The following is a 15135-nucleotide window of genomic DNA, read 5'->3' as shown; positions in this document are numbered from 1 at the left end:
CAGCTGATGTAGGGTGATGTTGGCTCGAGGATGACCAACAGCAATACAGAGAGGATGGAAGAGAGGAAGAAAGCAAGAGGGTGCTTTCGATGGGGGTGGTGTGGCCGAGGGTTCCCCTGCTTTTTCATAACCGAGACAAGAGAAGGGTTGCGCCAGACAATGGATCTCCATCTAAATTGTAAATTCGACATTGTAAAATTTTAAACGGCCGTTATTGCCCGTCGATATTTGGCTATTGGTTCTCATCGCACAAAAGCTTTATTTGTGTCTAATATTCGCTCTAAATCTTTATTTATGATTTGTTGCAAGATAATACCCCCAACTTAATAAGTATTCTTAATTACTTAGTTACATAAAAATAGTATCTCATTTATCGATTAATCTTCTGCATTCGCGATACGACATTTGTAATCTCACTTTGGACGCGAGATCTTTGTTAGAATATTTTCAATTTTCTTATTTCTATTTTCTTTTTTCTATTTCTCGAAATATTTATGGCGAGAAACAGATGAGTATTTTTAATTCTGTTGTTTCTATATTCTTGATTTAAGGGGCCTTTTCACGTTGACGCTCGACGCTTATTTTCAGCAAGCAAAAATCTTCAGAAATAATATCTTTTATTTATATATGTATCCATAAAATATTATTACTTGAAGATATTACTTGAAAATAATTAATATTTTACGTATTTCGAAGTTTATGTTTGATTGTACTGGGACGATTAACGACGATTCAGCGACGACGCTGAATATTAAACAAATTCATTTCACAACTTCATTTCTTTGACGCTAGCGTCAAAGCGAAACCACCACGTTCACCTTGTTGACGCTCATTTTCAGCGTCTCATGAATTGGCACCTTTATATTTAACGACAACGTATAGTTAATTGTGCAAAAATAGTACATTCTTCGAGGATAGAAATTCGCCGTTTTCGAGTATGCTCTCAGCAAAGTAGATATCGACAATCGCGCTACTAAGGTCCACGCGCGGACAGGATGCAGTGACGTGAAAATCAGATGAAGACAACTTGAAATGGAAAGAGAAAGCAGAATGAACAGCATGAAGAGCGCCCGAGAGCGATCTAAACCGGTGTCACAGCAAAGCTGCAGGAACGACAGATCTATCGAAGCGAGCAGCGAGAGCGCGGCTGGAACGGCAGAGACGGAGAGAAGGAAGTCGAGTCGGGGGCGGAAGAAGATCAGTGAGTCCGCTCGCCGGATTTGCATTTTGATAAGAAATCTCGCGGAAAGTTTTCTCCGATCTCCGTCGTTCCCTATCTTATTCTATACCATCCCCCAGTCTCCGAAAGATAGGAGACGTCTTCTCGCTCTTCTGCTGCCTTCTCTCCCCCTTCTTCCTTCTCCTCCTCGTCTTCCACATTCCGGTCTTATTCTTACCTCATTACGCTGGATTAGCTTATCCAGGCGCCGCCACGCCGCTGGACCCAGCTATCACAACGGGAAGTTGTATTCCCGTAGAAGATGTCAATTAAAGCGACACGACGCAGCGGGGGAAAACGCGGGAACGAGAAACTTATAGAAGGAATCGCGTTTCGCAGACGGAATCGGACTCCAATCTGAATTTTTTTCTCTTGAGAAAATCGCGAACCTAACCTCCCAGTTCATAAAGTATTTCCTACGTTCCGTATACGTAATAGCTGGACCAGAAAGAACTTAATGAGCTATAGTTATACAAGTATAAAACAATATTGCGAATATCATTATAAACATATTTCTTTTTTTTCTTTGTAGAGAATTGTAATAATGTTTCAATGTTCTACAATATTTTACTTATTCCTCGAGAAATAAGGAGTCACATCTGCGGGAGAGACATAATAAACAAAAGAATCTTCATTTCGAGCTCTGTACTGGTAGTTAAACTAATAAGAATTGTTTTGAGTTTAAAGATATACGTGTGAAAAATTATCTTCCAAGTGTTACCCTAAGTCGCGTATACACTTGTTTATTGGAAACATGAAGAAATCTCATTCAATTTATGATGTAGCGGAACGTCTATATCTCAATAGTTATTATTATCCTGATTATTAAATAAATCTGCGTTACGCATCACGAATTTTTCGACGTAAGAAATTCAGGACATCGTAGAAATCGTAATCACCGTGTTCTTATATGTAGAAACTTCCACAATCCCGGAAGTCCACATGCCGGGGGTCCCCATACTCTTTCTTCATCATCATTGGATTAGCCGGCGTGCCATTGGACGCAGTTTCCGTTATGAAAAGTTACGATCTCCGGAAAGATGTCAATTAAAACTTGAGGGAGGGAAAAACTCTGGCGAGAGCGTTCAGTATAATGCGGAAAGAATAAAAGACAGCTTTTTAGCGAACATCTTCAGTGATGAACAGCAGTGATGAGAACAAAGAAAAGGAGAAGGAATATTAATTTTTTTTTATTTTAATATCTTGCGCCTCCTCAACTCCCATGTCTAGCGTATCGAATAAACTTATTGATCCTGTCGGATCTGCAAGTTCTTAGCAGAAAAAACTTTGGTATAATTTATATTAATATTTTTCGATGTATATTATAGATCAGATGTACTTTATAATTTTTATTGTCGTGAATAAGTATCGGAATTACTTTCATTATTGTACAATATATATTTAATATTTTTTAAATCTGAACTCGAGGAAAAAAGAATATCATGTCCTATCTGGCTTTCAATCTCTGACGCAGAACTTTCAACGAAATTCTTAATTATTTGTCGGCGAATCGACAATTGTCGATTTCAACAGATTGCCGAACACCTTGCGTCACGGATGTCTCGCGGCAACGAGGATCGACAGTCAGTCACCTCTGGCATTACAGAAGACGTAGCATTATCGCGCGTCGTTGGCTTTCGTTACTATCGACATTATCTATTATCGGCAGCGACATTGACGTATACCGTCCATCGTCTCACCAAATATGGCGGCGACAATCTAATAGCGACCGAAACAAGAAACAGACATGACACAACAGGTGTAATGGACGCACAGACGACATCGCCTGAATTTTTATCGACTTTCGGCATTTATTTTATTTCTAATTTTATCATATATGGTATTCAAACAATTAACTGTTTCTCTCTGTCTCTTTCTCCATCTCCCTTTGCCCCCCCCTTCTCTCTCAAAATCCAATTTCCATTAATCGGCACGTTTTTGCATTCTGTTATTTATGGAAATAAGATGTCAGAAATACGGAAAAAGCTAAATACGCTATACACACACTATCTATATATATCTATCTATCTATATTTTTTTAAATAAACGAAATATAATATATTTCGTATATTTCAAAATAATGAAAAAGCAAAAATGGAAACTTTAGGTGAAATAAAATAAAATCTATCTTTAACGCAGATCGATTTTCATTAAGCAATTAAATTACCTGCAATTAGGAAACAAGATTTCAAAGCAACATATTGATGGAATCGTTTTGGTTTCGTATTTCTCTATATATCGTTGCAACATTATTATATATTCAAATTGCGAACATCACGGCGTAGGAAGTTAACGTTGAAACTAATATAAACCTGCAGAATTTTGCATAAAGTTATCAGGGAGGACAGTGGACGGATGGTGTACGCGATACGATATAACTCCTGGCGAACGTGCCATCCGCAAATCCTGTTGTTAATCCGTCGACAAATTCGACAGGGCGTCCCCCAATCGCGAAAAACCCACAAACCGAAGGGTTGAACTTACGAATGCCGTTCGACCCTCGTCCCGACTGCCGCGCTCTCCTGGAGCATTTTTTTCCCCCGAACTGTTTTGCGCGCACGCGTTTCCTTCCACACACACAGATACACACACACACACACACACACACACACACACACACACACGTAAAGCGTCCGTACGATCGATGGCTGAAAAACGCAACCACGCTACTGCTACCATTGCTGCTGCAAACCACCCCTCTCGCCGTGATACGCATCCTCACTGCAGGACACCCCGTCTCGCTCACGGCGATCCGCCATTTGTATTAATGAACGCGATCGCTCGGTTTTGCCATGCACCCCCGGACGCATTGATAGGTCTCGTATCGGTTACCCACGGGCGAGAAAAAATAACGAGAGGGAAGCGATGCGCGCACATCCAGCGTTCTCGGAATTTCGATTGTTTATCCAGCCGAAATGGAAAGGTGTCTCGCAATTGTTACCGTACGAGAGAGTCCATGCGAGTGGTGACTTTCATTAAATGAAAGTAATCGTCGCGGTCGCCGGCGATGCTCGAGGAAGAAGCAACTTCGCGGACATGAACTTCAGATTTGCGGTGAGAGAAAGAGATGGCCTCTGTCGCGTTGCGCGAGCGCATTAAAAAGTAATCGCGGTATTTGGAGCGCAATAACAGCATGAGTCGCAAAAAGGACATGCATCAGAGTCTTAAAAGTAAATAGCTTTAACGAAATCCGTGAAACCCGGATGCGATTTACATTTACGGAACGCACATAACAATTTAATAATTCATAATATTTGAAATATAATCCACGTTTCAAACACATTACATGTTTGGAAACGGTTAATTTTCTCTCGAAGTTAAATCAAACGAGATGTATACATATATCTATAGCGAACCTAGCGTTGAAATACGATTTAGAAGAATTAGAAACTGAAAGCTATGTATAGAGCAAAAATATACAATCTACTCCATCCCAAATATTGTTGCATGTAACGGCAATCTATCTGCGGTAACAATCTATCTAAATTGCGTGAATTTTCATTGCGGTTGAAGATCATCAATGGCAATCTCGATGTCGCGATTCCATCAGACATAGCGCAGCAGCAATATTGCTATTGCGTATGTTTTGAATAAAATAGCTTCTGTCCTAAAACGTACCCGCGCAATGCTGTTAGTTCGAAATTTAACGAAGAATCGCGATACAGCTTATCCATTGTAATATATATATATATATATATATATATATATATATATATATATATATATATATATATATGCTCCCTGGATGTCCGACACTTTGAAAAATGGCGATGCTTTCGGCTTCCCTATTCGGAAGGCAAGGCAAGAAAAAAAAACAGGAGAGTATGGAAACAATGCTCCGATGCGGGGAGTGGATCAATGAGAGAGAAAGAGAGCACCCCGCGAGAGGGATGGAGAGGGCGGAGCTGTTTTACATGGAGCCATTCACCCTTGGTAGTACTTTGTGTACACCCTCGTCTACTCTTCATCCCTGTGGCTTATTTTCGACGAAGAAATCCCCTTGCTTCGATAACGCACTGTCATGCTCGCTAACTGTGCAAAATTCTTGGCACTCTTGAAAGTATCGTCGAGTAACCCATACGCTTTGACTTATAAAATCTTTTAATCTTATTCATACAGTCGGTATTGTGCAATCGCAAAGTAAAATAAGCAAAAAGAGTAATATTCTAGCATTAATTTGTGATTTCGATACTGATTTGTAATATATGATTTTTAATTATATATTGATGTGATTGTGTTAAAAGATTAATAATTAAGATAATATGATGCCTGCTAGACGGTAATTGTATATTCAAATTTTTCTATTTTATTAAGAAACCGGTAATATTGCTACAATTTACATTTTCTTTAAATCAGTTTTGGGTAATACATTTATTTTCTTGTCACGTTCAGACATTTCATCAGTCGTAAGCTTGGATCATTCAACGCGACCAAAAAAATGACCTAGAAACGTTATAGAAACGGGCACGGACGGTGATAAATCGTCATTCTATATTTCTAATACTTTAAAAATAGTTGGAAGAGATATTTGTAGAAAACTGCATATTCTTTTTCTTTTACAATTAAATTTTTTATTATAGACTATGTGTCCTAAAATATACTCAAACAATTTAATGAATTAAATTTTTATGTAATTTTTATGTATAACTTTTTTTTTACAATTCATTTTTTGAAACACATATACTTGAATGTGTTCCTATAGCAATCGATTAAAAAGTTACAGGAAAATTAAATCAAATTTTCAAGAAGATTAAGCGAGAAACTAGATATAAATAAAAAAATATTCAAATATTTTATTTTAAAATAATCTAGTCGTGAAAAAATTAAACCGATATTTGACAATAATTTGTAAGTTCGGGGTATAAGTATTCAACAAGGATGAAAGTTGAAGCCATCCATCGAAGTATTGCGAGACAATGTGCCATCCCTCTTCCATCGATAAAATTAAGTTAATCTTCGCCGACTTGGTACTTTCCCCTCACCGTCTGATTTATATCGCGTAATATATTCGGGCGATTAATCGTCCTGTTTTAATCTTGTCACGATGCTTAGACTCAGACCAAAGCGAGCGTAAATAATTGAGCATGTCTCATCCTCAGGAAAATTTCAATGCCTGATAGCTCCTTTTCGTTATTTTTAAACATGACGTTCTAAATTTTTTGCTACTTTACGTTGGAAGCCGCTTAAATATTTTGCCTACCTCGCAAGAAGCGTCTTAAGCGTTAAATTTTTATCGAACGGAATTCCGTCAAAAGAAACTAATTAATACAGTAAAATAAAATTGAATGCTTATATACTATAGATAAAAATAAAGCACCAAAAATTTCTTTTAAAAAATAATCTTTCATTAAATTTTCATCCTGTTAGAAGAAATATTATAGGAACAAAAATATGTGACATGATACAGTTTATCTTGTTCTTTTATTATGTGTAAGAAATTTCCATTTATTGCCCGATGTATTTACCAATTCTGTCTCAATAAGGCAATCGACAAATCGCTGAGTCATTATTTACTTGTTTATTATCTTCCGCTTGACATCAGTTTCAATGGTTAATACTTTATGAAACAAGCAAACGAAGATTTAGCACGTTGATATGCATTTTCCATTATATCAGCAATCAATGAACAATGGTATAGATTTAACCTCTGGCCAAATAAAGAAAAGGGTAGAACTTCTGCAAAAGGAATCGTTCTTTTCTTTTCTTTTCTTTTCTTTTCTTTTTCATGTATACCTCGCCTCTTATAATGGAGAAGTAGCGTTCGATTTTTCGCACGGAAGGAGCGGCTCTTAAATATTCAATTTGCCATCTTTGTTGGTCCACCTTTATTTTTCGTCTTTCTTCTTTCCTCTTTACATCGAAAAGAAAAACGCTTCCTTTAAAATGAAACGAGTCCTTTGATTATTTCTTTTATCTTCTGACGCGAAACTTTACATTACAATTTCGTTCTTTTGACAGTCAAATTAGAGATTTAAAGAAGAACAGTATGTGGATTATGACTTTTAGTAGTCTTTTTTCTAAGTTTTCCGATATTAGGTATTACAGTCGGATTATATATAGTAATATTTGTCAACAAAATCGCGCGTGAATAAATATCGATTTATTTCATTCGACTTGGCAAAAGACAAAAATTTTAAACAATATTTTTAAAAATATAATATTAAATATAGAGAATAATGTTTTATAATATTAATTATTAATATTAATTAATTATAGTAATTATTTTAATTGTATTATCTGTAAAAGAAGCTGCAAACAAAACAAAATTTACGATGTACTCGATATGCGATTTTTTGCATCTCTTTATTAATCTTTCATCGAGTGAAACTGATATTCAAAATTAACAGAAATTTAACTTTAATTTGCCTGTGAAAAGTTAATTTTTTTCTGTGCATTCTATATGTGTGTGAATAATTTATTTAGAAAAATTAATTTCTTTGATATAATATTCTGCATCTTTCAACTAATAATTTTCTGCGAGAGTAAAATATTATGATAGCAGTTATATTAATTTTGACTAATTTTACGTTTAAAAAAGATTAAATAATTTTATTTATTTAAATTTATTTATTTGCATTTATTTATTTATTAAAACACACATTGATAAATTTTTGTACAAATCTTGTAAAAAGTTGAGAAAAATAAGTAACATCTAAAGTTGAAAGCTTTACACCTACTGTTCTACGTTTTTCACATTGATATTTTTATTAATACAAAACTCTTTTAAAAATAATTTACATTGTTGTACAATAAAACATTACGCTGCTTTTTCTGCAATATGTTTTGATGCATTACAGCAAATTACTGCAATTTACACGCGTCGCGCGTTCATTCATCTTTTCATCTACCAATTACCTTCGAAACTACCGGTTCGATTATATTATTTAATCCATACCCGTCACTCACTTCGTACAACTAATATCTACATGTCAAAGGTGCACTTACGCTGTACTTACAGCAGTTGCATGGATCAATTTCTCTATCGGAAGTCTTAGGAAACTTAGGTATCGACTCAACACTAAATTTCGAATTTATCTTTACAAATGTGAGACATCGTATTATTTTTTTATTACGTAAGAAAATCGTTGCAAAATCATTACGATATTAAAGCATAACGAATTTAATAAAGTTAATACCTGGAATATATATATCCTGGAAGTTAAGCCCCAATTCTTGATTTAGTAATATTTTATTTAATTGTTATTATTTCATCTGGGATCCATTTTACTAATTTTACTAATTTAATCTAATATTATAAGAAATTTAGTTTATTCTCTCTTATAAGCACATTAAATCTTTTATTTAGATTCTGTTATAATTATTTTTGATATTAAAAGACAAACCCTCGTTACCTTTATTAGAACAGTTTTATTTTTAGTCCTTTAACATACGTTTTCTCAAAATTATCAATTGTCAAGCGGCACAAATAGTATCTATATAATAAAATGTTACAATAAAAAGAGCGAGCTTTCTTAGCTATAATTATGAATGGCAAATTTCAAATAATTGCGCGTGCAAGTAAAATATCCGAAAAATCGATCGTAAATTATTATAACAGTTTTATATGCAAACTATATAACATGTATGACGATGGAAAAGCGTATTGCATGGTTTCAGGAGTACTTAATACACGCTTAAGCATTTAATACATCGCATTACGTGTTTGTAACGCACGACATAACCGGATTATGTCCTCGGTATCGAGCGCGTCGCCCCTTCTCATATTTCCTAGGTCTAAACGCAAGTGGTAGCAGGCTGCCTCCCTATTTTCTAGTTTTCTACGATGAAAAGGCATCCGATACAAAACGAATGATCGACCTGCCACGCTAAACAAGTTCCGCCCATGTACCGGCATAATTTCTATTTGAGACAAAGCAGACCGCTGATAGAAAAGTTAGTTTTCCGATTTTCGTTTAAAAAATATTGAAACGCAAAGATCCTAAAATTAAATTATCAAGAAATTTGCTGTCCATGAAAAAATGAAATGAATGCGATATATGCTGGAATATGACATTGCTGTTGAACGCATCCAAGTTCCGCACTCCGTCCGCAAGCGTGATGTCCTGAACGATTTTCGGAACCCTATATAGCACTAAGCGTGTCGCAATAATTGCACCATGCAGGTAGCGCTAAACGCAAAAGGCCCGTGACAATTAAAGCGGTGTGTTTTAATGGGTTAAGGGTTTAAGCACGGGAAACGGAGCGCGGTCGGTCGGTCGGTCGAACGGACGACAACGAAGGCCGTCGGCAACGGCGACGCTGTGTGGTCCACGTCGTAATCGTCGGGGATCTTGCGTGCGCAATTGCGCGCCCTCGTCGAAAGGGAGCGAGGGCGAACGAACGGCGTGCGAGCGAGTGAGACGGGGTAGGAAAGGGTGGAGGAGAGCGTTGCGCGACGGATCGATAGGGATGCTTTTCAGCGGCGCGCATGCGATCGCGTGAGCCAATGGTCGCGCGAGGATTCTTTCGACGACACGAGTCGCCCTTGACGAGAGGAGAAGGGCGCGGGAGGAGGGCTCGACGCCCGCAGGGCCGTCGGCGGTGCCCCTCGACGAAAAATTTCGCGCTCGCCACTCGGGCTTAATTTTTTTCGGAAGTTTTAACGAGCGCTCCCATCATACGCCGGGTCTCTGCGCGCTATTGATATTCGCGAATTGTTCCGAATCGTCCACGGATATTCGCGCACAATAATCACGTTGTGATACGCGTGTACGCGTATAAAATTCCGCAACGTTGCAACGGTATAAATATAAAAAGTAAATATATAGCTGGCTAAACCTATAAAATAAGAGATATATACAGATATGGATTGTCGCATTTAGTTTGACGACACTGCGACCAGAGTTTGACCGATCCGACAGCATGTCATACAAATACATTTTCTATAATTATAGATACATAAACACGGGCGAGCTTCAACGGTAATTATTATAGTTTGCACAAGCGTCATATCGATGCTCGTCCAGAACTTCACCATGTTAACCGAGATTGGTATAACCAGCCTGGCGAAACCAAACCGCGAACACCAATAACGGGACACGTGCGATGACGCAGACGAAGGACGATTTAATTTGATCTATGCCAGGTGTATCGACAAAACGTTTCGATATTGTAAAATGTATTTACGGAAACGGCTGAGTTTAAACGTAATAATCAATCGTCGTCGAGGCACCCGTATATACTTTCCGTGTGTCGCGCTTCTGTATTCCACAGATACAAGTCGCGCGCGTGTTTATCAACGAATTTTGCTTTACGTGTTGCTCGCGACGTCAGGCAAGGACAACGATTGTTTCGTAAGGACATCACGTTTCGACAGTAGCGTTCGGCATGCAGATTTTTGCGTCTCTCGCCCCCTGCTGTTCGCGCTCCCACTGCGAATCGCGAGGTTATTTTTTACACGCGAAAAACAAACGGTGATTTTTATTTATTTTTTGATACAATTATTTTGTTTTCATCAACGATACGTTTGCTACGATAATGAAAACGTTTGCTCGCGTATCGCAAACTTCATAAATATATTATAATATGAAAAAAAAAAGAGTTAACGATATATGTAACGTTATAGAAGAGATCGGCACATCTCTCGTTCTCAATAAAATTATGACAATAATATCAAATACAATACGTTCTCTTATATGTACAAACAGATCATAATATGACACATGTAACACCGTGTTTCGTAAGAAACACAAATTTGCACGAACAAATGCGACGAGGCATAATAATTATATTCCGCAACGATGTTACTACATCGTTGAATACAGTCCACGGTTTATTCGCAAGCTCTCACAGAAGCTCTCCTTCAAAAGAGTTGGATTCATCTGCTTTACATTGATGCGGACCGCTGGCTGCAGTTTAGCGTAATTACGGTAGCGAACTTCGCGAAACACATTCGAGAGAAAGTATTTCTAGAATTTCTGCGAGTGTGTTAAGAATCGGTTAACGTCGCGGAAAATCGGGAAACGCGAGAAACGGCGTTGAGATACACTCTGAGGTATAAGGTTCATTGACGTGCGCGAGCTACATAATGGAAGCCTTGAATTTTGCGCCGGCTGGTAAATGTCAAAGGGGTTGGGCCCGTGCGTTATAGAGCATTTATCGTATTGCCGGCGTTACCATAGAATCGCGCGTTTCTAACGGGGACCATTTACAAACCGTATACATGCTTCTATCACACATGCCGTGTACTCGCGTTATCTACCTCATCGAAATTTAGCTTAAACCGTAATTACATACGCGCCACGGCGCGTTCTATTTGTACGATAATTAACATTAATTTCGTTATACAGGCCTGCCTGAAACAGAAATAATGGAAGTTAATGAAGGCGTATTAGAGTTATCTTGCATTTATCGTCATTTCTTTTTCTATATTATTATTTCTGACTTTTACTATACATGCATGTATATGATTTGCGGTGAAAAACCTGACTGATTTTATCAGCGCGTACTTCGTACAATGTACGAACTGCAAACGGTGAAATGAATTAGCCGAATGTAATTGGAAATATTTTTCGTATATGCAAGGGTCGGGACGGCATTGTGTGCAAGTTATTGATAAAATTTTTTAGGAAGTCTTATGAATACTATTATTTTATGAACTTCCTTCGTTATAACGATGGCTATCAGTAATTTGAATGTTTGTTCATAGTTCTAGATACGGTTTTGTAGAGAAGGTCGATACAAAAACAAGAAAATATTGTACATAAGCTTCCTTTTACGGATAATTAAATATTTTATTTAAATATTTTGTGTTTACTTATCCATGATTAACTTTTTCTACATCTGTCTCGCGCGCATCTTACGTCGATGTAATCAGTGCAAAACAAATCAGTGTCAGTTTCGCTAACATGATTCTGCAAAAGAGAAAGCTACGGAGTTAACATCGTTCTTGTTGACAAATTACTCGCAATAACTCTATTCCACTGCGCTAACGGCAGCTGAAAAATTGATTCACTCCGACATCGAGACGTCGATTGATGCCGCCGTATCAAGGATTCGATGCGCGGATCGTGCATGTGCACTTGCAAGTGCCTAACCCGAAGAAGTGCCATGTCAAATTAACCCGCGATGAATTATCAGTCGGCGAATATCGCCGCGCATAATTATTGCCTCATCACCGGACGGACGCCGCGCATTACCGGTTGCAAACGGTAGAAATTCATTTACGTTGTATTGGAACATACGGGGAACGTCGGCCGTCAGTAATAAACGTCTGCCGCGACCGCGTGCATTTTCTCGTGGCAATAACAATAATTGAAAATCGTCCCCGCGTGCCGCGGCTCGCGCGCTTGGCATTGGAAAGGGCGCCCGCGATCGCGGCGTGTGCCGATCACGATTCCGACTCGGGATCGCTATCGACCGTCGCGATCTTCTTACCAATTAGTTCCTTGCCATAACCGATAATTACGCGCTGCCTGCGACCCTTAGCGATCAGATCCGCGTTGCCGCACTAGGGAGATATTCTCGATTTTTTGCAACGATATGATCGATCGATTTTCCGATCGCCGACGAAGGTTAGCGCGGCGCGTCCCGCCGCTGTAACTCGCGAATCGTGACGTATCGAGTCTTCGTTTGCCGAGATCATTAATGTGTAGAACACGGAACTCTCAATGTGACGTAACGATGCATATGTCGCTTTTATATCTCTTATGTATTAAATATACTCTAGCAATACGAGAGAATTTTTTTAGTGAAATATACTTAAAAATATGATAATTTATTGTAATATTTCCTGAACGAAAACAAACGCCTTTCATCTTCAATATAAAGTATTCGTGACAAGATTAATTGATTGATTTACTGATGAAGAGGATCAGTTTTATATTCTTTGAAAAATAATTTCTTTGTCCGTACAATCGAAGGATGAATGCGGATCTTTAACCATCGCTATCTATCTTCGGCGAGAGTAATCAGAAGAATTTCTTTGTGCAACATGGACATGAAATGTTATTTCGTTTCGGATTGATAATAATTACGATTATCTTCTCTCGCGGTGGATGACAGATTATAAGGCCAATCTTTTTTCAGATCGCTATATTTTTATTTAAGCTCGGAGAAATGTTCGTAAATAATCGAAATTCTCAAATAATAGAAATTACTATTCTTGATTTTTCGCAGAATTACAGACGCGCGTGACCTTAACAGTCAGTCTCTCGATGTATCTGTGATTGATCTACGTTTCTCGTGAGAGAAAAAAATTAAAGAAGCAGACGTCCTTAAGATTCATTCAGCGCTCTTATACCCTTTCTCCGCGAGAAGGGAACGGTCGGTCGAAAAATTAATATAGCTGCATACGTCGCTGTATTCCGATCATGGCGCATTTAATCCTGTTGGGAATGTTTAACAGCAGATACAATACATTACATATATATCACAATTGCATGCATCGACATTTAAGTTGATATGGACATTTATTACCCGATGAACAAACAAGTAAATATTGCTTGACGAGAATTACAACTCAACGTTCCGTGAGCGATGTAATTTTGTCTTGATTAATACATTAATCAATTAAGCGGTTAATTAAACCTGGTATACTGTATATGGTATATCTCTAATATTATCGAAAGCTGATTAATGGCGTACGTGATATTGTGATACTTGCATGAACTTGATACTCGCATTTCAGTTTAATCAGGATTATTGTGTAGTGTATATTCCATTGAGATTATTACGTCAGGCACGGATAAGATATTTTATATGAAATTTCAAAAATTTCCGCGAGAAAACGTAAAAATCCAAATGTCGTTCAGAAAAAATTGTCTCCAATACTAATATCTACGTAGTTATCGAGTATACTTCTTTTCTAGCATGCAAATCTTACGAGAACAGTATGTGTACTTATTTCTTGGCGATATTATACGAAACAGGAACAAAAATAACTCGTTAAGCCACGAGGCGTCCTTGATGCGCCTCCGATGCACCTGCGGGAGTTGCACGGCTAGAGGGTCGATGCGAACAGGTGCAAACGACCTTCGCGATCGTTTAACCTCCCCGACCCTCCCCCTGCGGAATTTTCAAGTGTTTTGACCGCGGCGCCCGGTGCAGGTGCAGTGTCATTCCGGGCGGAAAGATATCGGGCTAACGGCACCGCGGACACGCATAACCGTATAATCGAGATTTCATGGCTGATTCGTGCTCATTAGCGGCGCTACCGATGCTGATTAAACGGCAATTGCGGCCGACCGATCGAAAATCGTCGCGAAATTCATATTATGCATACTATTCCCGTACCTGGAAAGCAATATTGATCTTCCGTATACTATTAAATACTCTTAAATTATTGTGATGCTTACGGTTGGTGTTTATATAATTAACTTGAATTTTTTAATCTCTTATAAATGGCGTCCTATAATTTCGGGGAATATTTCTCGCCGCCTTCGATTTTACGTATTTTCTTTCAAAAGTTACTTAAAGTAAAAGATCGAAATTTTAGCAATCTGTACTTTTCAACGCGGATTTATAGCGAACTAAAATTATCTGAACGGAGCAATCTTTTTTTTTCGAACGGAGAATGACCTCATTTACCTTTTTTTTCTGTATCTTTTTCCAACATCGCTTTAATGTCTTGTAATAGCCTCGGAAAATTGCCATATCTACGTCCCAGATCAATTGCATTCCCGTGAAAAGCGTTGACGCGAAAAAAAACGTATGCAGGCAACAAAAAAATGTGCGGTATTAAGTGTCGGTGGAATCATAATAACGATGACATGATTGCAACCGATAAAAACAAGCGAGGGGATAAAAAAAGAGGGGAATCCGCGAAAGAAGGCCGCCTCTCACCTGCGTGCGCGTTTGATGAAAAACGTTAGATGTACCGAGCTTTCCGAAGTCTCGCAAGAGTGACTAGGGCGAAATTTTTAATCTTTGTTGGTGAAAGATATGTATCGATAATTTCTGAACTGGCATTCAGACAC

General features: G+C 38.0%; 1 long non-coding RNA gene across 1 annotated transcript in view; it reads left to right on the top strand.

Annotated features, from left to right (window-relative positions):
• The window catches only part of LOC139775867 (uncharacterized), a 107454-nt gene that overhangs the window by 75015 nt on the left and 17304 nt on the right, over nucleotides 1–15135 (top strand). The gene's annotated exons all lie outside the window — the stretch shown is intronic.

This window comes from Temnothorax nylanderi, unplaced genomic scaffold (genome assembly GCF_030848795.1).
Source record: "Temnothorax nylanderi isolate EJ_2023f unplaced genomic scaffold, tnyl_v1.0 TNYL_tig0107_pilon, whole genome shotgun sequence".
Lineage (NCBI taxonomy): Eukaryota > Metazoa > Arthropoda > Insecta > Hymenoptera > Formicidae > Temnothorax > Temnothorax nylanderi.
This window is presented reverse-complemented; position numbering and strand designations above follow the sequence as displayed.